At 40.8% G+C, this 24,786-nt stretch overlaps 18 non-coding genes across 18 annotated transcripts; all 18 read left to right on the top strand.

Moving 5' to 3' along the window:
- The first annotated feature begins 593 nt into the window (after nucleotides 1-593).
- On the top strand, nucleotides 594-665 carry TRNAC-GCA (transfer RNA cysteine (anticodon GCA)). Its single transcript has one exon. It is a non-coding gene; the product is annotated as a tRNA-Cys (tRNA).
- Nucleotides 666-1,103: 438 nt separating this feature from the next.
- TRNAC-GCA (transfer RNA cysteine (anticodon GCA)) lies at nucleotides 1,104-1,175 on the top strand. The gene has a single exon. It is a non-coding gene; the product is annotated as a tRNA-Cys (tRNA).
- A 542-nt stretch (nucleotides 1,176-1,717) lies between these two features.
- Nucleotides 1,718-1,789, top strand: TRNAC-GCA (transfer RNA cysteine (anticodon GCA)). Its single transcript has one exon. It is a non-coding gene; the product is annotated as a tRNA-Cys (tRNA).
- A 1,182-nt stretch (nucleotides 1,790-2,971) lies between these two features.
- TRNAC-GCA (transfer RNA cysteine (anticodon GCA)) lies at nucleotides 2,972-3,043 on the top strand. Its single transcript has one exon. It is a non-coding gene; the product is annotated as a tRNA-Cys (tRNA).
- Nucleotides 3,044-3,715: 672 nt separating this feature from the next.
- On the top strand, nucleotides 3,716-3,787 carry TRNAC-GCA (transfer RNA cysteine (anticodon GCA)). The gene has a single exon. It is a non-coding gene; the product is annotated as a tRNA-Cys (tRNA).
- Nucleotides 3,788-4,235: 448 nt separating this feature from the next.
- On the top strand, nucleotides 4,236-4,307 carry TRNAC-GCA (transfer RNA cysteine (anticodon GCA)). Its single transcript has one exon. It is a non-coding gene; the product is annotated as a tRNA-Cys (tRNA).
- Nucleotides 4,308-5,091: 784 nt separating this feature from the next.
- Nucleotides 5,092-5,163, top strand: TRNAC-GCA (transfer RNA cysteine (anticodon GCA)). The gene has a single exon. It is a non-coding gene; the product is annotated as a tRNA-Cys (tRNA).
- Nucleotides 5,164-5,601: 438 nt separating this feature from the next.
- TRNAC-GCA (transfer RNA cysteine (anticodon GCA)) lies at nucleotides 5,602-5,673 on the top strand. The gene has a single exon. It is a non-coding gene; the product is annotated as a tRNA-Cys (tRNA).
- Nucleotides 5,674-6,345: 672 nt separating this feature from the next.
- TRNAC-GCA (transfer RNA cysteine (anticodon GCA)) lies at nucleotides 6,346-6,417 on the top strand. Its single transcript has one exon. It is a non-coding gene; the product is annotated as a tRNA-Cys (tRNA).
- A 188-nt stretch (nucleotides 6,418-6,605) lies between these two features.
- TRNAC-GCA (transfer RNA cysteine (anticodon GCA)) lies at nucleotides 6,606-6,677 on the top strand. Its single transcript has one exon. It is a non-coding gene; the product is annotated as a tRNA-Cys (tRNA).
- A 188-nt stretch (nucleotides 6,678-6,865) lies between these two features.
- TRNAC-GCA (transfer RNA cysteine (anticodon GCA)) lies at nucleotides 6,866-6,937 on the top strand. Its single transcript has one exon. It is a non-coding gene; the product is annotated as a tRNA-Cys (tRNA).
- A 421-nt stretch (nucleotides 6,938-7,358) lies between these two features.
- TRNAC-GCA (transfer RNA cysteine (anticodon GCA)) lies at nucleotides 7,359-7,430 on the top strand. Its single transcript has one exon. It is a non-coding gene; the product is annotated as a tRNA-Cys (tRNA).
- A 438-nt stretch (nucleotides 7,431-7,868) lies between these two features.
- Nucleotides 7,869-7,940, top strand: TRNAC-GCA (transfer RNA cysteine (anticodon GCA)). Its single transcript has one exon. It is a non-coding gene; the product is annotated as a tRNA-Cys (tRNA).
- Nucleotides 7,941-8,482: 542 nt separating this feature from the next.
- TRNAC-GCA (transfer RNA cysteine (anticodon GCA)) lies at nucleotides 8,483-8,554 on the top strand. The gene has a single exon. It is a non-coding gene; the product is annotated as a tRNA-Cys (tRNA).
- A 438-nt stretch (nucleotides 8,555-8,992) lies between these two features.
- TRNAC-GCA (transfer RNA cysteine (anticodon GCA)) lies at nucleotides 8,993-9,064 on the top strand. Its single transcript has one exon. It is a non-coding gene; the product is annotated as a tRNA-Cys (tRNA).
- Nucleotides 9,065-9,736: 672 nt separating this feature from the next.
- On the top strand, nucleotides 9,737-9,808 carry TRNAC-GCA (transfer RNA cysteine (anticodon GCA)). The gene has a single exon. It is a non-coding gene; the product is annotated as a tRNA-Cys (tRNA).
- Nucleotides 9,809-9,996: 188 nt separating this feature from the next.
- On the top strand, nucleotides 9,997-10,068 carry TRNAC-GCA (transfer RNA cysteine (anticodon GCA)). The gene has a single exon. It is a non-coding gene; the product is annotated as a tRNA-Cys (tRNA).
- A 300-nt stretch (nucleotides 10,069-10,368) lies between these two features.
- On the top strand, nucleotides 10,369-10,440 carry TRNAC-GCA (transfer RNA cysteine (anticodon GCA)). Its single transcript has one exon. It is a non-coding gene; the product is annotated as a tRNA-Cys (tRNA).
- The last annotated feature ends 14,346 nt before the right edge of the window (nucleotides 10,441-24,786 follow it).

Raw genomic sequence — 24,786 nt, forward strand, 5'->3', positions numbered from 1 at the left:
AGCATTCGACTGCAGATCGAGAGGTCCTTGGTTCAAACCCGAGTTCTCCCTGTAACAGCACGGATTATTCCGTTTATTTTAGTTAAATCGACATTACGGCTAGGAACAAGGAGAGATAACTCGCATTCGACTGCAGATCGAGAGGTTCTGGGTTTAAACCCGAGTTCCCCCCTTAACAGCACGGATCATTCCAATTATTTTAGTTAAATCGACATTACGGCTAGGAACAAGGAGAGATAACTCGCATTCGACTGCAGATCGAGAGGTCCTTGGTTCAAACCCGAGTTCCTCCTGTAACAGCACGGATCATTCCGTTTATTTTAGTTAAATCGACATTACGGCTAGGAACAAGGAGGGATAACTCGCATTCGACTGCAGATCGAGAGGTCCTTGGTTCAAACCCGAGTTCCCGCTGTAACAGCACGGATTATTCCCTTTATTTTAGTTAAATCGACATTGCGGCTAGGAACAAGGAGGGATAACTCGCATTCGACTGCAGATCGAGAGGTCCTTGGTTCAAACCCGAGTTCCCCCTGTAAAAGCACGGATCATTCCGTTTATTTTAGTTAAATCGACATTACGGCCTTGAACAAGGGGGAATAGCTCAGTGGTAGAGCATTCGACTGCAGATCGAAAGGTCCTTGGTTCAAACCCGAGTTCCCCCTGTAACAGCACGGATCATTCCGTTTATTTTAGTTAAATCGACATTACGGCTCTGAATAAGGGGGAAGAGCTCAGTGGTAGAGCATTCGACTGCAGATCGAGAGATCCTTGGTTCAAACCCGAGTTCCCCCTGTAACAGCACGGATCATTCCGTTTATTTTATTTAAATCGACATTACGGCTATGAACAAAGGGGATAGCTCAGTGGTAGAGCATTCGACTACAGATCGAGAGGTCCTTGGTTCAAACCCGAGTTTCCCCTGTAACAGCACTGATCATTCCTTTTATTTTAGTTAAATCGACATTACGGCTAGGAACAAGGAGGGATAGCTCGCATTCGACTGCAGAATGAAAGTTCCTTGGTTCAAACCCGAACTCCCCCTGTAACAGCACGGATCATTCCGTTTATTTTAGGTAAATCGACATTACGGCCTTGAACAAGGGGGAATAGCTCAGTGGTAGAGCATTCGACTGCAGATCGAGAGGTCCTTGGTTCAAACCCGAGTTCTCCCTGTAACAGCACGGATTATTCCGTTTATTTTAGTTAAATCGACATTACGGCTAGGAACAAGGAGAGATAACTCGCATTCGACTGCAGATCGAGAGGTTCTGGGTTTAAACCCGAGTTCCCCCCTTAACAGCACGGATCATTCCAATTATTTTAGTTAAATCGACATTACGGCTAGGAACAAGGAGAGATAACTCGCATTCGACTGCAGATCGAGAGGTCCTTGGTTCAAACCCGAGTTCCTCCTGTAACAGCACGGATCATTCCGTTTATTTTAGTTAAATCGACATTACGGCTAGGAACAAGGAGGGATAACTCGCATTCGACTGCAGATCGAGAGGTCCTTGGTTCAAACCCGAGTTCCCGCTGTAACAGCACGGATTATTCCCTTTATTTTAGTTAAATCGACATTGCGGCTAGGAACAAGGAGGGATAACTCGCATTCGACTGCAGATCGAGAGGTCCTTGGTTCAAACCCGAGTTCCCCCTGTAAAAGCACGGATCATTCCGTTTATTTTAGTTAAATCGACATTACGGCCTTGAACAAGGGGGAATAGCTCAGTGGTAGAGCATTCGACTGCAGATCGAAAGGTCCTTGGTTCAAACCCGAGTTCCCCCTGTAACAGCACGGATCATTCCGTTTATTTTAGTTAAATCGACATTACGGCTCTGAATAAGGGGGAAGAGCTCAGTGGTAGAGCATTCGACTGCAGATCGAGAGGTCCTTGGTTCAAACCCGAGTTCTCCCTGTAACAGCACGGATTATTCCGTTTATTTTAGTTAAATCGACATTACGGCTAGGAACAAGGAGAGATAACTCGCATTCGACTGCAGATCGAGAGGTTCTGGGTTTAAACCCGAGTTCCCCCCTTAACAGCACGGATCATTCCAATTATTTTAGTTAAATCGACATTACGGCTAGGAACAAGGAGAGATAACTCGCATTCGACTGCAGATCGAGAGGTCCTTGGTTCAAACCCGAGTTCCTCCTGTAACAGCACGGATCATTCCGTTTATTTTAGTTAAATCGACATTACGGCTAGGAACAAGGAGGGATAACTCGCATTCGACTGCAGATCGAGAGGTCCTTGGTTCAAACCCGAGTTCCCGCTGTAACAGCACGGATTATTCCCTTTATTTTAGTTAAATCGACATTGCGGCTAGGAACAAGGAGGGATAACTCGCATTCGACTGCAGATCGAGAGGTCCTTGGTTCAAACCCGAGTTCCCCCTGTAAAAGCACGGATCATTCCGTTTATTTTAGTTAAATCGACATTACGGCCTTGAACAAGGGGGAATAACTCAGTGGTAGAGCATTCGACTGCAGATCGAAAGGTCCTTGGTTCAAACCCGAGTTCCCCCTGTAACAGCACGGATCATTCCGTTTATTTTAGTTAAATCGACATTACGGCTCTGAATAAGGGGGAAGAGCTCAGTGGTAGAGCATTCGACTGCAGATCGAGAGATCCTTGGTTCAAACCCGAGTTCCCCCTGTAACAGCACGGATCATTCCGTTTATTTTATTTAAATCGACATTACGGCTATGAACAAAGGGGATAGCTCAGTGGTAGAGCATTCGACTACAGATCGAGAGGTCCTTGGTTCAAACCCGAGTTTCCCCTGTAACAGCACTGATCATTCCTTTTATTTTAGTTAAATCGACATTACGGCTAGGAACAAGGAGGGATAGCTCGCATTCGACTGCAGATTGAAAGTTCCTTGGTTCAAACCCGAACTCCCCCTGTAACAGCACGGATCATTCCGTTTATTTTAGGTAAATCGACATTACGGCCTTGAACAAGGGGGAATAGCTCAGTGGTAGAGCATTCGACTGCAGATCGAGAGGTCCTTGGTTCAAACCCGAGTTCTCCCTGTAACAGCACGGATTATTCCGTTTATTTTAGTTAAATCGACATTACGGCTAGGAACAAGGAGAGATAACTCGCATTCGACTGCAGATCGAGAGGTTCTGGGTTTAAACCCGAGTTCCCCCCTTAACAGCACGGATCATTCCAATTATTTTAGTTAAATCGACATTACGGCTAGGAACAAGGAGAGATAACTCGCATTCGACTGCAGATCGAGAGGTCCTTGGTTCAAACCCGAGTTCCTCCTGTAACAGCACGGATCATTCCGTTTATTTTAGTTAAATCGACATTACGGCTAGGAACAAGGAGGGATAACTCGCATTCGACTGCAGATCGAGAGGTCCTTGGTTCAAACCCGAGTTCCCGCTGTAACAGCACGGATTATTCCCTTTATTTTAGTTAAATCGACATTGCGGCTAGGAACAAGGAGGGATAACTCGCATTCGACTGCAGATCGAGAGGTCCTTGGTTCAAACCCGAGTTCCCCCTGTAAAAGCACGGATCATTCCGTTTATTTTAGTTAAATCGACATTACGGCCTTGAACAAGGGGGAATAGCTCAGTGGTAGAGCATTCGACTGCAGATCGAGAGGTCCTTGGTTCAAACCAGAGTTCCCCCTGTAACAGCACGGATCATTCCGTTTATTTTAGTTAAATCGACATTACGGCCTTGAACAAGGGGGAATAGCTCAGTGGTAGAGCATTCGACTGCAGATCGAGAGGTCCTTGGTTCAAACCCGAGTTCCCCCTGTAACAGCACGGATTATTCCGTTTATTTTAGTTAAATCGACATTACGGCTCTGAACAAGGGGGAAGAGCTCAGTGGTAGAGCATTCAACTGCAGATTGAAAGGTCCTTGGTTCAAACCCGAACTCCCCCTGTAACAGCACGGATCATTCCGTTTATTTTAGGTAAATCGACATTACGGCCTTGAACAAGGGGGAATAGCTCAGTGGTAGAGCATTCGACTGCAGATCGAGAGGTCCTTGGTTCAAACCCGATTTCCCCCTGTAACAGCACGGATTATTCCGTTTATTTTAGTTAAATCGACATTACGGCTCTGAACAAGGGGGAAGAGCTCAGTGGTAGAGCATTCGACTGCAGATTGAAAGGTCCTTGGTTCAAACCCGAACTCCCCCTGTAACAGCACGGATCATTCCGTTTATTTTAGGTAAATCGACATTACGGCCTTGAACAAGGGGGAATAGCTCAGTGGTAGAGCATTCGACTGCAGATCGAGAGGTCCTTGGTTCAAACCCGAGTTCCCCCCTTAACAGCACGGATCATTCCAATTATTTTAGTCAAATCGACATTACGGCTAGGAACAAGGAGAGATAACTCGCATTCGACTGCAGATCGAGAGGTCCTTGGTTCAAACCCGAGTTCCCCCTGTAACAGCACGGATCATTCCGTTTATTTTAGTTAAATCGACATTACGGCTAGGAACAAGGAGAAATAACTCGCTTTTGACTGCAGATCGAGAGGTCCTTGGTTCAAACCCGAGTTCCCGCTGTAACAGCACGGATTATTCCCTTTATTTTAGTTAAATCGACATTGCGGCTAGGAACAAGGAGGGATAACTCGCATTCGACTGCAGATCGAGAGGTTCTGGGTTTAAACCCGAGTTCCCCCCTTAACAGCACGGATCATTCCAATTATTTTAGTTAAATCGACATTACGGCTAGGAACAAGGAGAGATAACTCGCATTCGACTGCAGATCGAGAGGTCCTTGGTTCAAACCCGAGTTCCTCCTGTAACAGCACGGATCATTCCGTTTATTTTAGTTAAATCGACATTACGGCTAGGAACAAGGAGGGATAACTCGCATTCGACTGCAGATCGAGAGGTCCTTGGTTCAAACCCGAGTTCCCGCTGTAACAGCACGGATTATTCCCTTTATTTTAGTTAAATCGACATTGCGGCTAGGAACAAGGAGGGATAACTCGCATTCGACTGCAGATCGAGAGGTCCTTGGTTCAAACCCGAGTTCCCCCTGTAAAAGCACGGATCATTCCGTTTATTTTAGTTAAATCGACATTACGGCCTTGAACAAGGGGGAATAGCTCAGTGGTAGAGCATTCGACTGCAGATCGAAAGGTCCTTGGTTCAAACCCGAGTTCCCCCTGTAACAGCACGGATCATTCCGTTTATTTTAGTTAAATCGACATTACGGCTCTGAATAAGGGGGAAGAGCTCAGTGGTAGAGCATTCGACTGCAGATCGAGAGATCCTTGGTTCAAACCCGAGTTCCCCCTGTAACAGCACGGATCATTCCGTTTATTTTATTTAAATCGACATTACGGCTATGAACAAAGGGGATAGCTCAGTGGTAGAGCATTCGACTACAGATCGAGAGGTCCTTGGTTCAAACCCGAGTTTCCCCTGTAACAGCACTGATCATTCCTTTTATTTTAGTTAAATCGACATTACGGCTAGGAACAAGGAGGGATAGCTCGCATTCGACTGCAGATTGAAAGTTCCTTGGTTCAAACCCGAACTCCCCCTGTAACAGCACGGATCATTCCGTTTATTTTAGGTAAATCGACATTACGGCCTTGAACAAGGGGGAATAGCTCAGTGGTAGAGCATTCGACTGCAGATCGAGAGGTCCTTGGTTCAAACCCGAGTTCTCCCTGTAACAGCACGGATTATTCCGTTTATTTTAGTTAAATCGACATTACGGCTAGGAACAAGGAGAGATAACTCGCATTCGACTGCAGATCGAGAGGTTCTGGGTTTAAACCCGAGTTCCCCCCTTAACAGCACGGATCATTCCAATTATTTTAGTTAAATCGACATTACGGCTAGGAACAAGGAGAGATAACTCGCATTCGACTGCAGATCGAGAGGTCCTTGGTTCAAACCCGAGTTCCTCCTGTAACAGCACGGATCATTCCGTTTATTTTAGTTAAATCGACATTACGGCTAGGAACAAGGAGGGATAACTCGCATTCGACTGCAGATCGAGAGGTCCTTGGTTCAAACCCGAGTTCCCGCTGTAACAGCACGGATTATTCCCTTTATTTTAGTTAAATCGACATTGCGGCTAGGAACAAGGAGGGATAACTCGCATTCGACTGCAGATCGAGAGGTCCTTGGTTCAAACCCGAGTTCCCCCTGTAAAAGCACGGATCATTCCGTTTATTTTAGTTAAATCGACATTACGGCCTTGAACAAGGGGGAATAGCTCAGTGGTAGAGCATTCGACTGCAGATCGAGAGGTCCTTGGTTCAAACCAGAGTTCCCCCTGTAACAGCACGGATCATTCCGTTTATTTTAGTTAAATCGACATTACGGCCTTGAACAAGGGGGAATAGCTCAGTGGTAGAGCATTCGACTGCAGATCGAGAGGTCCTTGGTTCAAACCCGAGTTCCCCCTGTAACAGCACGGATTATTCCGTTTATTTTAGTTAAATCGACATTACGGCTCTGAACAAGGGGGAAGAGCTCAGTGGTAGAGCATTCGACTGCAGATTGAAAGGTCCTTGGTTCAAACCCGAACTCCCCCTGTAACAGCACGGATCATTCCGTTTATTTTAGGTAAATCGACATTACGGCCTTGAACAAGGGGGAATAGCTCAGTGGTAGAGCATTCGACTGCAGATCGAGAGGTCCTTGGTTCAAACCCGAGTTCCCCCTGTAACAGCACGGATTATTCCGTTTATTTTAGTTAAATCGACATTACGGCTCTGAACAAGGGGGAAGAGCTCAGTGGTAGAGCATTCGACTGCAGATTGAAAGGTCCTTGGTTCAAACCCGAACTCCCCCTGTAACAGCACGGATCATTCCGTTTATTTTAGGTAAATCGACATTACGGCCTTGAACAAGGGGGAATAGCTCAGTGGTAGAGCATTCGACTGCAGATCGAGAGGTCCTTGGTTCAAACCCGAGTTCCCCCCTTAACAGCACGGATCATTCCAATTATTTTAGTCAAATCGACATTACGGCTAGGAACAAGGAGAGATAACTCGCATTCGACTGCAGATCGAGAGGTCCTTGGTTCAAACCCGAGTTCCCCCTGTAACAGCACGGATCATTCCGTTTATTTTAGTTAAATCGACATTACGGCTAGGAACAAGGAGAAATAACTCGCTTTTGACTGCAGATCGAGAGGTCCTTGGTTCAAACCCGAGTTCCCGCTGTAACAGCACGGATTATTCCCTTTATTTTAGTTAAATCGACATTGCGGCTAGGAACAAGGAGGGATAACTCGCATTCGACTGCAGATCGAGAGGTCCTTGGTTCAAACCCGAGTTCCCCCTGTAAAAGCACAGATCATTCCGTTTATTTTAGTTAAATCGACATTACGGCCTTGAACAAGGGGGAATAGCTCAGTGGTAGAGCATTCGACTGCAGATCGAAAGGTCCTTGGTTCAAACCCGAGTTCCCCCTGTAACAGCACGGATCATTCCGTTTATTTTAGTTAAATCGACATTACGGCTCTGAATAAGGGGGAAGAGCTCAGTGGTAGAGCATTCGACTGCAGATGGAGAGATCCTTGGTTCAAACCCGAGTTCCCCCTGTAACAGCACGGATCATTCCGTTTATTTTATTTAAATCGACATTACGGCTATGAACGAAGGGGATAGCTCAGTGGTAGAGCATTCGACTACAGATCGAGAGGTCCTTGGTTCAAACCCGAGTTTCCCCTGTAACAGCACTGATCATTCCTTTTATTTTAGTTAAATCGACATTACGGCTAGGAACAAGGAGGGATAGCTCGCATTCGACTGCAGATTGAAAGTTCCTTGGTTCAAACCCGAACTCCCCCTGTAACAGCACGGATCATTCCGTTTATTTTAGGTAAATCGACATTACGGCCTTGAACAAGGGGGAATAGCTCAGTGGTAGAGCATTCGACTGCAGATCGAGAGGTCCTTGGTTCAAACCCGAGTTCCCCCTGTAACAGCACGGATTATTCCGTTTATTTTAGTTAAATCGACATTACGGCTAGGAACAAGGAGGGATAGCTCGCATTCGACTGCAGATCGAGAGGTTCTGGGTTTAAACCCGAGTTCCCCCCTTAACAGCACGGATCATTCCAATTATTTTAGTTAAATCGACATTACGGCTAGGAACAAGGAGAGATAACTCGCATTCGACTGCAGATCGAGAGGTCCTTGGTTCAAACCCGAGTTCCCCCTGTAACAGCACGGATCATTCCGTTTATTTTAGTTAAATCGACATTACGGCTAGGAACAAGGAGAAATAACTCGCTTTTGACTGCAGATCGAGAGGTCCTTGGTTCAAACCCGAGTTCCCGCTGTAACAGCACGGATTATTGTCTTTATTTTAGTTAAATCGACATTGCGGCTAGGAACAAGGAGGGATAACTCGCATTCGACTGCAGATCGAGAGGTCCTTGTTTCAAACCCGAGTTCCCCCTGTAAAAGCACAGATCATTCCGTTTATTTTAGTTAAATCGACATTACGGCCTTGAACAAGGGGGAATAGCTCAGTGGTAGAGCATTCGACTGCAGATCGAAAGGTCCTTGGTTCAAACCCGAGTTCCCCCTGTAACAGCACGGATCATTCCGTTTATTTTAGTTAAATCGACATTACGGCTCTGAATAAGGGGGAAGAGCTCAGTGGTAGAGCATTCGACTGCAGATCGAGAGATCCTTGGTTCAAACCCGAGTTCCCCCTGTAACAGCACGGATCATTCCGTTTATTTTATTTAAATCGACATTACGGCTATGAACAAAGGGGATAGCTCAGTGGTAGAGCATTCGACTACAGATCGAGAGGTCCTTGGTTCAAACCCGAGTTTCCCCTGTAACAGCACTGATCATTCCTTTTATTTTAGTTAAATCGACATTACGGCTAGGAACAAGGAGGGATAGCTCGCATTCGACTGCAGATTGAAAGTTCCTTGGTTCAAACCCGAACTCCCCCTGTAACAGCACGGATCATTCCGTTTATTTTAGGTAAATCGACATTACGGCCTTGAACAAGGGGGAATAGCTCAGTGGTAGAGCATTCGACTGCAGATCGAGAGGTCCTTGGTTCAAACCCGAGTTCTCCCTGTAACAGCACGGATTATTCCGTTTATTTTAGTTAAATCGACATTACGGCTAGGAACAAGGAGAGATAACTCGCATTCGACTGCAGATCGAGAGGTTCTGGGTTTAAACCCGAGTTCCCCCCTTAACAGCACGGATCATTCCAATTATTTTAGTTAAATCGACATTACGGCTAGGAACAAGGAGAGATAACTCGCATTCGACTGCAGATCGAGAGGTCCTTGGTTCAAACCCGAGTTCCTCCTGTAACAGCACGGATCATTCCGTTTATTTTAGTTAAATCGACATTACGGCTAGGAACAAGGAGGGATAACTCGCATTCGACTGCAGATCGAGAGGTCCTTGGTTCAAACCCGAGTTCCCGCTGTAACAGCACGGATTATTCCCTTTATTTTAGTTAAATCGACATTGCGGCTAGGAACAAGGAGGGATAACTCGCATTCGACTGCAGATCGAGAGGTCCTTGGTTCAAACCCGAGTTCCCCCTGTAAAAGCACGGATCATTCCGTTTATTTTAGTTAAATCGACATTACGGCCTTGAACAAGGGGGAATAGCTCAGTGGTAGAGCATTCGACTGCAGATCGAGAGGTCCTTGGTTCAAACCAGAGTTCCCCCTGTAACAGCACGGATCATTCCGTTTATTTTAGTTAAATCGACATTACGGCCTTGAACAAGGGGGAATAGCTCAGTGGTAGAGCATTCGACTGCAGATCGAGAGGTCCTTGGTTCAAACCCGAGTTCCCCCTGTAACAGCACGGATTATTCCGTTTATTTTAGTTAAATCGACATTACGGCTCTGAACAAGGGGGAAGAGCTCAGTGGTAGAGCATTCGACTGCAGATTGAAAGGTCCTTGGTTCAAACCAGAACTCCCCCTGTAACAGCACGGATCATTCCGTTTATTTTAGGTAAATCGACATTACGGCCTTGAACAAGGGGGAATAGCTCAGTGGTAGAGCATTCGACTGCAGATCGAGAGGTCCTTGGTTCAAACCCGAGTTCCCCCTGTAACAGCACGGATTATTCCGTTTATTTTAGTTAAATCGACATTACGGCTAGGAACAAGGAGGGATAGCTCGCATTCGACTGCAGATCGAGAGGTTCTGGGTTTAAACCCGAGTTCCCCCCTTAACAGCACGGATCATTCCAATTATTTTAGTTAAATCGACATTACGGCTAGGAACAAGGAGAGATAACTCGCTTTCGACTGCAGATCGAGAGGTCCTTGGTTCAAACCCGAGTTCCCCCTGTAACAGCACGGATCATTCCGTTTATTTTAGTTAAATCGACATTACGGCCTTGAAGAAGGGGGAATAGCTCAGTGGTAGAGCATTGGACTGCAGATCCGGAGGTCCTTGGTTCAAACCCGAGTTCCCCCTGGTACAACACGGATCATTCCGTTTATTTTAGATAAATCGACATTACGGCTGGGAACAAGGAGGGATAGTTCGCATTCGACTTCAGGTCGAGAGGTCTTTGGTTCAAAGACACCTCCAATATTTCCTTAATCCCACTAAATTGTAAAATGAGAAAATGTATTTATTTTGAAGAAAAAGCCATTTTGTTGGTTGTTAAACCAGTGTTAGAGGGCAACTAATGGAAAGTAGTTAATAAAAAATTGGGAAGGCATTTACTTCATAGTACCACTAGTTTAATTTATCGTTAATTCGTTTAGATAGTTTACTGAATAGAATTGCACTTAATTCTGTAGTACGTTGCTCCTGTTGGGAGTTTTGGAAGTTGGAGTGGTTATTTAAATGAATATGGTATTCAAAATCCTGGGGTTAAAGTTAAATTCCGAGCGTGTAAATTAGTTGATTGGAATATCCGAGGAAGATGGGGGTAATATCCGAGGGAGTTGAAGGGAATAACCGAGGGAGTTGAAGGGAATATCCGAGGGAATTGAAGGGAATAACCGAGGGAGTTGAAGGGAATAACCGAGGGAGTTGAAGGGAATATCCGAGGGAGTTGAAGGGAATATCCGAGGGAGTTGAAGGGAATATCCGAGGGAGTTGAAGGGAATATCCGAGGGAGTTGAAGGGAATATCCGAGGGAGTTGAAGAGAATAACCGAGGGAGTTGAAGGGAATAACCGAGGGAGTTGAAGGGAATATCCGAGGGAGTTGATGGGAATAACCGAGGGAGTTGAAGGGAATAACCGAGGGAGTTGAAGGGAATATCCGAGGGAATTGAAGGGAATAACCGAGGAAGTTGAAGGGAATAACCGAGGGAGTTGAAGGGAATAACCGAGGGAGTTGAAGGGAATAACCGAGGGAGTTGAAGGGAATAACCGAGGGAGTTGAAGGGAATATCCGAGGGAGTTGAAGGGAATATCCGAGGGAGTTGAAGGGAATATCCGAGGGAGTTGAAGGGAATATCCGAGGGAGTTGAAGGGAATATCCGAGGGAGTTGAAGGGAATATCCGAGGGAGTTGAAGGGAATAACCGAGGGAGTTGATGGGAATAACCGAGGGAGTTGAAGGGAATAACCGAGGGAGTTGAAGGGAATATCCGAGGGAGATGAATGAAATATCCGAGGGAGTTGAAGGGAATATCCGAGGGAGTTGAAGGGAATATCCGAGGGAGTTGAAGGGAATATCCGAGGGAGTTGAAGGGAATATCCGAGGGAGTTGAAGGGAATAACCGAGGGAGTTGATGGGAATAACCGAGGGAGTTGAAGGGAATAACCGAGGGAGTTGAAGGGAATATCCGAGGGAGATGAATGAAATATCCGAGGGAGTTGAAGGGAATATCCGAGGGAGATGAAGGGAATAACCGAGGGAGTTGAAGGGAATAACCGAGGGAGTTGAAGGGAATAACCGAGGGAGTTGAAGGGAGTAACCGAGGGAGTTGAAGGGAATAACCGAGGGAGTTGAAGGGAATAACCGAGGGAGTTGAAGGGAATAACCGAGGGAGTTGAAGGGAATAACTGAGGGAGTTGAAGGGAATATACCAGAGAGTTGAAGGGAATATCCGAGGGAGTTGAAGGGAGTATCCAAGGGAGCTAAAAGGAATACCCGCAAGAATTGAAGGGAATTTCCGAAGTCAATTACATACATTAATTTCTAATGATATTCTTAAGAACCTTAAGGACTTATCTCTTAAGACAATTGCATACAATATTTTCTAGTGATTTTCTCAAACATTTTATCATGAAATTTTTTCTTTTCAATGAAGAACGTACTTTAATTTTCAAATAATACTCTCATTAATAATGTATTATATGCGGTCTTTTCGAATACAAAAGGGGGCTGTTATCACCTTTCTTATATTTGATAAAGGGGTTCGTTTCCTCTTTAAGCACAGTCACAATTATTGAACTGTGTATATCAGTACTTGTGGGGAAGATTTTAGAAGTGTTGGTTGAGTTGCTATTTAGTTGACAACATTATGAAAACTTGATGTGTTTGAAACCTTTTGAAAGGATAATTCTCGGAAATTAAAAAAGAAAGAGTCATTTGATTAAATTTACACGATATCCCTCAAAATAATAAATGCATGATAAAATGTTTAAGGAAAATGGAATTGTTGTTGAAAAATCTGAGATAAGTAATTTTTTATTTCAATTAATTTATAGGAAACTAATCCATTACCAGTAAAATCAGGTGATTGAATTAAATTCTAAAGAGTAGTAAAATATGGATTGGCTTTATAATTCAATAGAAATAAAATAATATCCGCGCTTCAGACAACTGGAAAAACTCTTATCGTTTTGTTTTTAAGGCTTGGGCAAACCAATTTTTAGACCTGTGCATAAAAATATTTTTTAGACCTGTGCCCAAAAAGATTCCGCAGACCTGTTTACAGATTCCTTTAACTTAAGAAATACCGAAGACATGTGCACCAACACATGCCATAGTTGTACACACACATGTCATAGAGTTGTGCACCAACACATGTCATAGAGTTGTGCACAAACACATGTCATAGAGTTGTGCACCAACGCATGTCATAGAGTTTGCACCAACGCATGTCATAGAGTTGTGCACCAACGCATTTCATAGAGTTGTGTACCAACGCATGTCATAGAGTTGTGCACCAACGCATGTCATAGAGTTGTGCAAAACCTCATGTCATAGAGTTGTGCACCAACTCATGTCATATAGTTATGCATCAACTCATGTCATATAGTTGTGCACCAACTCATATCATATAATTGTGCACCGACACATGTCATATAATTGTGCACCGACACGTGTAGAGTTGTGCACCGACACGTGTAGAGTTGTGCACCGACACGTGTAGAGTTGTGCACCGACACGTGTAGAGTTGTGCACCGACACGTGTAGAGTTGTGAACCGACACGTGTAGAGTTGTGCACCGACACGTGTAGAGTTGTGCACCGACACGTGTAGAGTTGTGCACCGATGGGTAATATAGCTTAATTACCTGTGTTCGGTAATCAAGCTTAATTACCAGTGTTCGGTAATCTACCTTAATTAGCTGTAATAGCTAAACTAGCTTAATTAGCTGTAATCGCTAATCTAGCTTAATTAGCTGTAATCGCTTATCTAGCTTAATTAGCTGTAATCGCTAATCTGGCTTAATTAGCTGTAATCGCTTATCTGGCCTAATTCGCTGTAATCGCTAATCTCGCTTAACTAGCTGTAATCGCTAAACTAGCTTAATTTGCTGTTATCGCTAATCTAGCTTAATTAGCTGCTATCGCTAATCTAGCTAAATTAGGTGTAATCGTTAATCTAGCTTAATTAGTCATAGACTTTTGCACTAACAGAATTCAGAGATTCATAGACTTGGGCAAAGCTTTTTCTTAAATAAATTAGATTTGAAACGAACTTATGGACTCGCTAACTATTCATAATATTTTAACTTCAATAGAGCATTTCATCCATTAAACTTGAAATAGAATCATACCAAATCTTATATTCAACCACTAAACGCTAATAAAGGCGAGTTTCGAATGTGTTGTCAATTTCTAATAAAACAGTGTATCATTGAAAAAATCGCAAATCGAGGTATTTTTGAAAAATTTAAACACAACATACTTAAGCTTAATTTTTGTGAATAAAAAGTAGAAAAGGGCCTAATATAAAGATCATACGTTCATTTAAAAGCATTTTCAATCCTAAGAACTGTATAGTTTTTGTAGTATACGTACCACAATTTGGCCTTATTTTTAAAAAAATCCCATGTTATTTCTATGGGAATTTTCCAGTTTTTTGCCAAAAAGGCTGATTAATTTTATGTAAATGAAAACCACCCTTAGCAACTTTTTTTATAAAATAAACTATTAGATGAATCTCTTTAACATTTGAACCACATATTCAGGACCCGGATTTTAGTTCTGTGGAAATTTTTCAAAACAGTTTACAGAACAAAAAGAAAGTTAGAGTCAATCAAATAACCTTCCTTATACATTAGAGGCAGTATGAAGTCTTATCTAAGAGAGCTACCGCTCTCCTAGAATAATCTTCTTACCTCCAAACAAGATTTGGTTGGGTTAGGTTAGGTTTGGTTAGTTTAGGTTTGTTTTGAATGGGTTGGGCTAGGTTAGGTTTGGTTAGGTAAGGTATGGTTTGGTTAAATTTGGCTGGTTAAAAAATACTGAAGTGATGATATTTTTTTAATTGACACTTTCGTGCCCAGAGACCCAATTGTTTCGAGACCAATTTGTCTCGAGAACAAAGTGTCCCGAGACCCATTTACCCAAAACCAAAGTGTCCCGAGACCCAATTGCTCCAAGACCCAATTGTCTCGATACCCTTTTTCCCCCAAGACCCAATTGTCTCGAGATCCTTTTCCCCAAGACCCAATTGTCTCGAGACCCAATTGTCCTGAGAACATTGTGTCCCTAGACCAATTTGTATCGGAACCCATTTGTCCCAAGACCAAATCGGCGAGACCAAATTGTCGCGTACCGGTTGTCTAAAGACATTTGAACAAGGTAACTAGTTTGATGAAAAGACAGAAATAGCAAAAGAAGGATAATCGAGATTTACGAGCAACTCGTTAAGTGTCAACGCGTAAAAGTGGAGAAAAAGCATTTCGCTACTTCGGCCCAAATTTATACTGTTTTCAAGCTAAGATGATCTTATAGCGGGCCATTTGGGTTTAAAATGAACTTGGGAGGAATTTATGAGAAGATTCTTTGGGCCCGAGTATCTAAATATGTATTTTCCAGCGCCGACTCTCAAAGCCAAATAGGCAGTCTAAAAAAACCGAGGGGAGTCCTCAAATCAATTCCACTGCTGTACGCACCGTTTCAACGAATTGGAGTTGATTATTTCGGCCCGTAAGTAGTGGTATCAGAGGGTGGAAACCGGTATACTGTATCATAAATGGATCATATCACAGCACCCTAGAAGTACTGGACGTATAACATCGCTGTGCATCAGCATTGTTTCCCAGCACTGAAGGGAAAAGGGTATAAGCGAACTAAACCAAAGGACTGACTTTGGTGCGAAAGAAATTTTTAAAAAGCGGGGCAAGCAAACAGAAGTGGTACCCAATGAGGAAAGGTTTGAGAGAGTGAGCGCGGAAGGAAACAAGTTGTACCATACATAGTGTTGGGTTGATATAATAATAGAAATCCACTTTATTTGTCCGATTTAAAAAAACTGGTGGTCTATAGGTATTTCGTGCAATTTTTAAACGCTTGAGTTGAAAAGGAAACTATTATGAATTCAAAGGATCAAAATAGCCTTCATCATGCTAGGAAATTTTTAAGGCATTCCTGATACAGCACTTAGTTTCCAACGATTTAAAGGTTTTAGCGGGGATAGTTGGATCGATTTATTACTAGTTAGAAATTTGTTTTCCTTTTTTTCATTACTTTAACGTTTTCCTTTTGCGAAAGATGCTGGTCAATACTTTTCAGTTTTACAAAACGTTTTAGTCGTTTACGGTTAAGTGCTTTTAGTATCACATAAATCGTGTTCAGATGTGTGTTTCATTTGGGCGTGCGACGACTGTATTTAGTTACATTGATCCTAAGCGTTTTTCCTAATTAGCAAAGAAACATAAGCCATACTAAATAAAAACTATATCGCGATTTCAAGCTTCACACTAATCACGACACTGATGGCGGTCTGACAGCCATTACTATAAACCGGAACTTCCGTAGGTTAACGTAACTCCAGATCCGGGTTAACGGGCAAACTATACTTGTAAAACTGAGCTATAGATGGCGGGCTTGGATGTTTTGAAAGAAAACGCTGTTTACTAAAGCATAACCTACGTCCAGTAATTATAGGGAGCTGATGATCCACTTCTGACTGTATTATTGTTATAATAGAATATTATAGTAAATGGGTGGGATGCCTCGCAATACCAGACGCCACCGCCCGATCATAAGCTAAGGCCGCAGTACACGAGGCAGAATATAAACAAGCAGAATATTGTCGAATGAAATGTAACTATACGATTCCATTCTGTTAGTTTTTCACTACCTTCACCCGTTACGATGTATCCCACTCAATTCTGAATCGAACCAAATCTGCATTTGCAATACAAAATATGGCTCCATAATGTATAAATCGTGGTAGAAGGCATTGATTTCTTAAAAAGTCTGACAAAAACGTAGATTACATCAAAGTTATAACAACATTTCTCGTTTTGCAGCAATCTTGATTTTTCCTGATCCAAAATTCAGTGTCTTTGCGTATTTTGCTTTCCAAATAGCGCAAAGTTCGACCGTGATTCCTCATTCGATACGTCTGTGCCAGTCAAGGAACCTCGGAGCTCACCATGAACGAGTCCTTGAGATTTGTGGTGGCCACAGTGAGTATTGCATATGCCTTGATGCGAATTAGACAAAGCCAGATAGATTATGTTAGGTGCCATCTCAGATTAATGAGGTGCCATGTTTCTGTAATGCTTTTTCCTAAGCCTCCAAGCATCTGTTGTTTTTAAAAAGAACCCCGTTTTTTAATGTTATACTAAATGGTTCGAACAACAGGTTGAGACGCACCGTGGAAAAAGAGCAGGCATAGTAGGACAGAGAGTTTGTCTTAAAGGGACTGCGAAGAAGGCATCGGCGGGTGGGTAAATATTATTTGAAGTACGTCACAGACATCACGTGATGCCAAGGTACAAAAACTCCTCATGGAGTGGAACTAGACATCTAGTCCTTGTTTTTCGCGAGATTGCAGCGGTAATTCCATGAAGTGGTTGTTTTTGAAAAAAAAACTAAGCTTCTTTAAACCACGACTCTCCTCGGTCACGTGCCTCTGGCGTATTTCAAATATTTTTTACCAACCTGCAGATGCCTTCATTACAGTTCCTTTGATTAGAAGAGAGCCCGCGTCCAAGGACTTTTGGTTGACTGGCGCGGATTGATTTTCTATAACTCGATACGGTGACAGACAAAGGTTTCTACCCTATATACTTTTCGAAATATCGCAGGTGAAATTTACCTTATTTTGCCACTCACTCACCGATCATCAAAATTCAAAGGTACTTCTAAGGGAGATAGAAACTTAAAATTCATGATTTAGTTTTCATTTATTTTATAAAGCACAGAAAAATTAAAACATCCCGAAATTTTTATAAAATTGTTCTTTAGTTCTTTATTTTAAAACTAGATGGCGGCGCCGTCTTTTCAACAGAAATAGTGTGTGTTCTTGATGAATGGACGTAATGGTCCAAAGTTAACCGACAGTTAAATATATATTAAAGCTAATAGGAGTAGTAGTTTAAAAGAAATGTGTCGTAACTGATGCTACATTCTTATATTAGGATATCGCGTACAATCGTTATTGCATATTCTCTGCGGGTCGAAAGGGGTAATTCAGCGTAAATATGGACAAATGTTAGCGTTTATTTGGCAAACGAAGAACCACGAGAGAGTCTTGTTTTAAAATAACTACCGAAGTATAACGAGAGGGTCTACAAAAAGAAGTGAGATCCTATGAAAAACATTAACTTGTACAAAAATGGGCCAAGCCTCGCTCGTGCCCTCTCCGCCGTAAAACGTTCTGAGATCCCATGTAGAGCCAAGTCTGCCTTTTGTTATCATTCAATCGCCAATTGAACAATTATACTATAAATTAAGTCATTTTCCTAATTAATGACCAATATTCTTTGACTCTATCATTATTATACATCTTTGTTCGTATCAAAAATATCGTGACTTGGCAATCGCAAGTAAATAATATTAAAAGGAAGTCGAGGGGATATTCACTAAATCGTTGCCGGTTTTAAAATAATCGAAGGGATATTCACTAAATCGTTTATGGTCGAGGGATATGTACAAGTTTAAAAGGTGAGTTATGCATAACCGTATGTACGCGCTTGCAAAGTCACGATATTTTTGATACGAACAAAGATGTATAATAATGATAGAGTCAAAGAATATTGGTTATTAATTAGGAAAAGGACTTAATTTATAACAAAATTGTTCAATTGGCGATTGAATGAGAACAAAAGGCAGACTTGGCTCTGCATGGGATCTCAGAACGTTTTACGGCGGAGAGGGCACGAGCGAGGCCTGGCCCATTTTTGTACATGTTGATGTTTTTCATAGGATTTTAACATGACAGAAGGCTCGAGGCTTGTCTCATTTTTAGTGAATAATTCACGGCTTCCGTAACCGTTTTTCAATGGCATTAAAACATTAAACTTTGCATTACCAAAGCACTAAATCCATGGGCACTTTTAAACTTTTACTTATGGTTTCTTTTTTTTCCTAATTAGACAAGTAATTAACTAGAAATTAGTAATTCTAATTAATTAGTTTGATAAATAAATGGCTAATTTCTAATTGAATTTAATAAGTTTCTATAACTAATTGCTAATTGGCTAATTAATTAGTTCATAAATATTTACCTAATTGCTAATTCTAATTCAATTAGTAGTCAGCTAATTAGCACAGCTCTGGCCGCCCGAGAGTACATCGTTTCCTTGTCGAAGTCTCCGACAACTTGTAGGCTAGAAAACAAATACCAAATTTATTCAAAATCATGCACTTTTTGAAGAGAGAGTGGAACCTTACACAATGATAAATAAGGGTATATTATATATATATATATATATATATATATATATATATATATATATATAATATTTATTTGAGGGGGCTATTCTCTTCTGCAAGAAGCGATATCTAGTTCACTAGGGAGAAGGTTTAATGCCTTAATATTCGCGCGCCATAGTCTAAAGTCCCCCTTTCAAAATAAACGGATGGGACGAAAAAGGAGGTCGGGCTGGTTCGCCTCTCCTTTGACGGAAAATACGTAATTTTCGTCATTTCCATCGCTTTGACGTGAGATTTCAAGAACAAATGACATGCTAGGGCGGGGAATAACTCCGGACCTTTGTTTGGACTGGAGATAAAGCTAAAAATGTGGCAAATTTATACCTTCTCACTAGTAAACTAGATATAGCTTCTTGTTTTCTGTTATTTATCACTGTACATAGTTTCATGTACTCCTCGCAAAGTGCCTGATTGTTTCCCTAATCCTACAGTCTATCGGGAAACACGTACGAAACGGCCAAGAAGGTTAATTTAGCCACCTACTAAGTCGGCTGTTTCATTTTGATAGAAGTCTTCAAAGCCAACCTGACGACAAAATTGACGGTGTATATTGATCGCAACATTAACACCTTCGAAGATATCTTCAAATACCCCAACATGCGCATTGTTTTTTAGGACAGAAATATCATTAAGTATTATTTCCAGGTATAAATATTATCGTAAGATGATATATTTTCCATAACTTTGTCAGTGGTTAATGAGAGCTCGTCTTGAAGTGACGTAGTTGAAACGTCATAGATTCAGGGTAAAGCGACGCCTGGTGAGGCGCTGTCAAAGGCTTAGTACAGACTAAATAGGAAGGCAGACTGCAAAGCCGATTGTATTCAATCCTTGCGTCGTTCTCGAACTAGCTCTCACTAGGTCTCTAGCATTTACAAGTATAAGTTGTGTCATACTAATGAAACAATATTTTATAAACCTATGATATCGTGTTATTAATCTGGGTTTGACAATAGGTGGGGTCGAATCATAGTCAAGAGTGCCAAGGATCAAAATCAGTAACGATTGTTCTTCCATCTCCTTGATTATTGTTTTTTATCGTATTCTAAAAATTAGTATATAAATAAAACGCTTTTTATTTAGCTCTACAAATATAACTAATCACTAAATGTCACGGAGGGGTTCTGTTTCGGCCGTATCTGTGTGTGTCTGTTGTTACAGCCTAGGGTACCGCGTTCCCAGTTTTCAAATCAAAGCAAAAGTGTTCACCATTTAATTGTATAAATAGACGAATTTATCAATTTTAAAGCACAGATCTTTCACGCGCAACGATCCAACTATGTAGAAATAGGGGTGAATTATTATGCTATACAGTAAACAAGTTGGGAAATCAAAATAAACCTCTCCGAGCCGAGACGAATTTACTTTCCTAACACAGGTCCGCCAGCCAATGAGACAAACCGGAAATACATAGTTCTAATCGGCGAGATATTACCAAGGTCATTTTTAAAGTTTAAAGCGTTTAATAATTTCCTGCGTATCCTCAATAATTCTAATGTGGACCTAATATCTATCACTTAAATGTGTATTTAACTTTCGGCTCACTCTGAACCGTTAAGACCTACTATAAGAGGACACGAAACAGGTCAATTCTGGTTAAAATCTCGGATATCTTATCTCATAGACCCAATCGTTTCAACACTTATGGAGAGATGAAGTATTAACATCCTTATTATTTAATGAAATTAAAAGTTACGTTTAAACTATATATAAATGTAGTAAAGATGAATTAAAAAGTAAACACCAAATTTTAAATGTTAATATCAAAAGATGTTCTTGGAATATGGAGATGAAACAGAGCTTTATAGCTACACAACTACTAAAAGAATCGTAATGCCGAAAAATATTTAAGTGTTTCCATTTAATATTCTGCGAAAAGAAAATGTTATCGTTTTGTAAGAAATCTTTTCATCCTCCTCGCTTTATATTAACTTTGATATGCGTGTAGTGTTTCGATTCAGATGCAATCTTCATTACTCGTTCTATATAAACTTTGACTTGTGTCATTCCAAAGAAAGAAGTTTATCTTAAGAAATAATATAAATATAATTGATATTAATTATTTAAATCGTCAGTACTTTACGCCAATTATAGTTAAGTCGGTTTAAGAAACTTAATTCCTAAAATAATTTTAAACATAGCTATAAACATTGTTATGCATAACCATTGTCATGTCCCATTGGTGGCGAGGGATCTGGTTGATTTTTATGATTTGTCAAGTGTGTATCGTGCCTGAGTGGTGTGGGGGGTTGGGAGGACTTGATAACGTAACGTGTCACGTGATGGCGGAAATTTTGAATTTTTTTTGTATAGTGGTATGACATCGCGTGACTTATCGTTGGTGACGACATTCAGTGTCCATAATGTTATTATTTGGTGTATCTTTAGGATATTGTATACATTTAGCATATGATTTATTGGTAATTCTATAGGTTCAGTAGGCCCTTTCTACACCATCCTGTAATGTTATACTGTATATGATTTTGATGTCTCTCCATGTATGCTTATGTCATACTAAAGAACTAGATTAGGTTTACGTAGTTTATTGAAAATTAAGCAGCGACTAAGTTCTATAGTAAGGGTGTATGCTTTGTATTGTTATTATTAGGTGTATCTTTAGGATAGTGTGTACATTTATGGTATGATTTAATGGTAATTCTATGGGTTCAGTAGGCTCTTTCTACACCCACCCTTCCCGTAATGTTGTATGATTTTGAGGTCTCTCCATGTATGCTTATGTTATACTAAAGAACTAGTTTTAAGTGAGATATGGTTTACATCGAAAAAAGGTTCAACTAACCCTATGATGCGGTTCCAGGTGTACTCCTGTTTTGTGTATTGGTTATCAGGTTACTGGGTTAGAACAATAGTACATTTTAGTATCAAAAAAGAAGAAATACGGCAGTTTTTACACAACTTGGTAGCTGGTAAGTAGTTAAAATGAACAAATATTACTATAAAATATCATAAAATCCTGATCCTAACATTTCCGAGTAAAGTATACTCGAATATAGCTTGACGGTTTCATATATTTTCTAATTAGCGCACATTTTAAGTGACATTTTAACCAAAAAAGAATTACATATACCGTAACACATGATTTCTTTCTAGCCTTGTCACCAACCTTTCTCTCCAGAGCTGTTTTTATTAATACGTAAACACGTTCAAACGTGTCTAAAGGGCTTTGGGGCGCGTGGCAGTGCCGTTTGTATTGCTATCAATGTAATTAATTTCTCTTTAATTGGACCACCCACCAGGTTTTATGATATTAAAAGGTAGTGAACCTTTATCCCCATCTATTTCTTATTTATACGTAACCACGCTAAGCCGCGATCAAAAAGTTGTGGAAAACATAAAACGGTAATGAAAGAAGCATCATTCACACCGCATTTCGTGTTAGAAGTAAAAAACAATCGAAACGTTTTTGATCAACTACCTTACATTTTTTCGAAACGAAATTGATCATTTAAAATTCCTAAAATCCCATAGGAAATTACTCTGCTTAAAAACCCCAAAACTAAGGTAGGGCAAGGTTTAGGAGGGTGTGAAATAAGGAATAATTTTTTGCTCCTTTATTGAGTCGAGCTAGGATAAAAAAAACAGCCTTACAGCTCCAGAGTTATTATTTATTATATTTTCCTCTATTAGATTTTAAACCTTTTATACAATTAGTGTATGCCTAATCATCATGCATGATGTAAATTTATGTTTTTAAATTCGAAGTTTTGCAAAAACGTTTGAAATAAATACTGTATATCCTGCTATGAAAATAAATTCATGCAACTTATCATAGTTTTCCTTTGTTTTTATCTAGGCCTAACTCAATTTCAAATTCTACAGGGTTTATCTTAATGATGAGATCCGACACCCTCCCTTAATGAAGGAAAATATTATTTATGTACTTACGGTTTTAATCGATGAACTCAAACTCACGCCAAAAATTCCCGTATCTGACATTCCGACAAACAGAGACACAAAGAAAGAAATGATGAAACAATGCGCCTGTGTCGTGATTGTATCCTTGTGATTGGGCATAGCCACCTCAATAAGGCTTGTGTCGTGCAGCGCGTTATCGAGTGAGCAATGATTCGGGTCGACGCGTTCAACCTATAATGGAAATTGTTTAGAAAAGTGGTAGCTTGACAGAGATAGGGAAGAAGCATGAATTTCGAAGGACTTCGGTGTCGAGACTCTCTTCGCCCTGTCACACGCTCGTGCTTTAACGCGCACTTACTTGTGCAAACCGGTTTGTATCGGAAAAGCCTACACTCTAAGAAATATTTGTTCCAATCTGAACAAATAATTGTGCAAAGCCTCAACACACTGGGAGCACACTTTTGCGTTCCATTTTGAACAGTAATTACAGGTACCAAAATTGAACACCAAAAAAGTGTGCTAGGTTGAGCACTTTCATGCTCATTGTTGAACACTGTGTGTGGTAGATTTCTTCTTAAAGATGCAAAATTGAACAGTATAGTTGACAATTTGGCACACATAATGTGTCAATTTTCAATGGTAGAAATGACAATTTGGAAAGCTTACAATGGCAGTTTTGAATGGCTTTAGTGACAAATAGGCATAATTAAGGTGGCAGTTTTGAATAGTTTAGCGAACCTCCGATATTTGTTTCCTTTCTAATGGACCGAATTCGAATTTGACTGGCATCAAAATGTTGAAATTCGATTAGATGGAACTCCCGCACCTTTGGCGGTTTACGAAAAGTGATAAATAGCCTCCGAGGACTGCACTTAACGAACGTGAACATGGCCATTTTTCTCCGATAGTAATGGCGAAGCAAAGAATTAAACTCTCAAACGATTTCAAGTTTTATGTATATATAAGGGAAAGGTGAAATAGGCAATAATCTGGGATATTTAATTTGATATTATTGTAAAATGATGTTTGTAAAGACCAATTTATATATAATTAAGGATAAATAAGCATGTTACAGTAAATTGTTGAGATATTATCGGATATTATTGTATTTTTAACGAAGCTTTTTTAAATAAACCTCATAACGTATTAGGCAAACTGACAAGATTGAACACCTTCAATGTCATCGTGGATAATCCAGCACACCTTTCACGATTGAACGTCTAATATTTCCAAACTGTTCAAGAATGAACAATTGCGTTCAAGTTTGAATACCCATTGAACGCTTTTTTCTTAGAGTGTGGTAACACGGTCTCTCAGAACGTTTCGTACACGACCATCAGAATCCAATTGAAAAATTTTGCTGTAATGTGACTCATCGCCATTTTTCCATTATTTCCAATCAAATAATAGGTAGTTTCATGGAAATAAGCCTCTTTCAGGCTACTGTGAAGCCTTTTTCCACCCACAACGTCTGCCAAATTGTCACTATCAATGGACCCAATTTCTTTGATTTTCTCGACAAAATCCTTAAATTCACTAACAATACCCGTTAGATGGGCGTGGTAAGCGGAATACAATTGCCTTTTCAAATGCAATATTCTACCAGCTAGCACTTGGCATTTTAGCTTGTGAGAGATAGACTTTGTGCGTCTATTTTTAGTCTCACCGTCAAAAGATTTCGATGCTGACAGTCTTTCTGTTAGACGTTTTACTAGAAACCTTTTATAGCTTTCGGCTATAATTTTTTTGTTTTTGGTTTTGAAAATCCCCTCATTGAGGAGCTTTTTCGCAAAACCAAATTTATCTTGTTTAGTTGGTCTATGTTTGGGTTCTATTTTTTTAGAGCAAAAACCCACA

Source organism: Phalangium opilio, unplaced genomic scaffold (genome assembly GCF_054372755.1).
Source record: "Phalangium opilio isolate 3A_F unplaced genomic scaffold, DU_Popi_V2 ptg000056l_1, whole genome shotgun sequence".
Classification (NCBI taxonomy): domain Eukaryota; kingdom Metazoa; phylum Arthropoda; class Arachnida; order Opiliones; family Phalangiidae; genus Phalangium; species Phalangium opilio.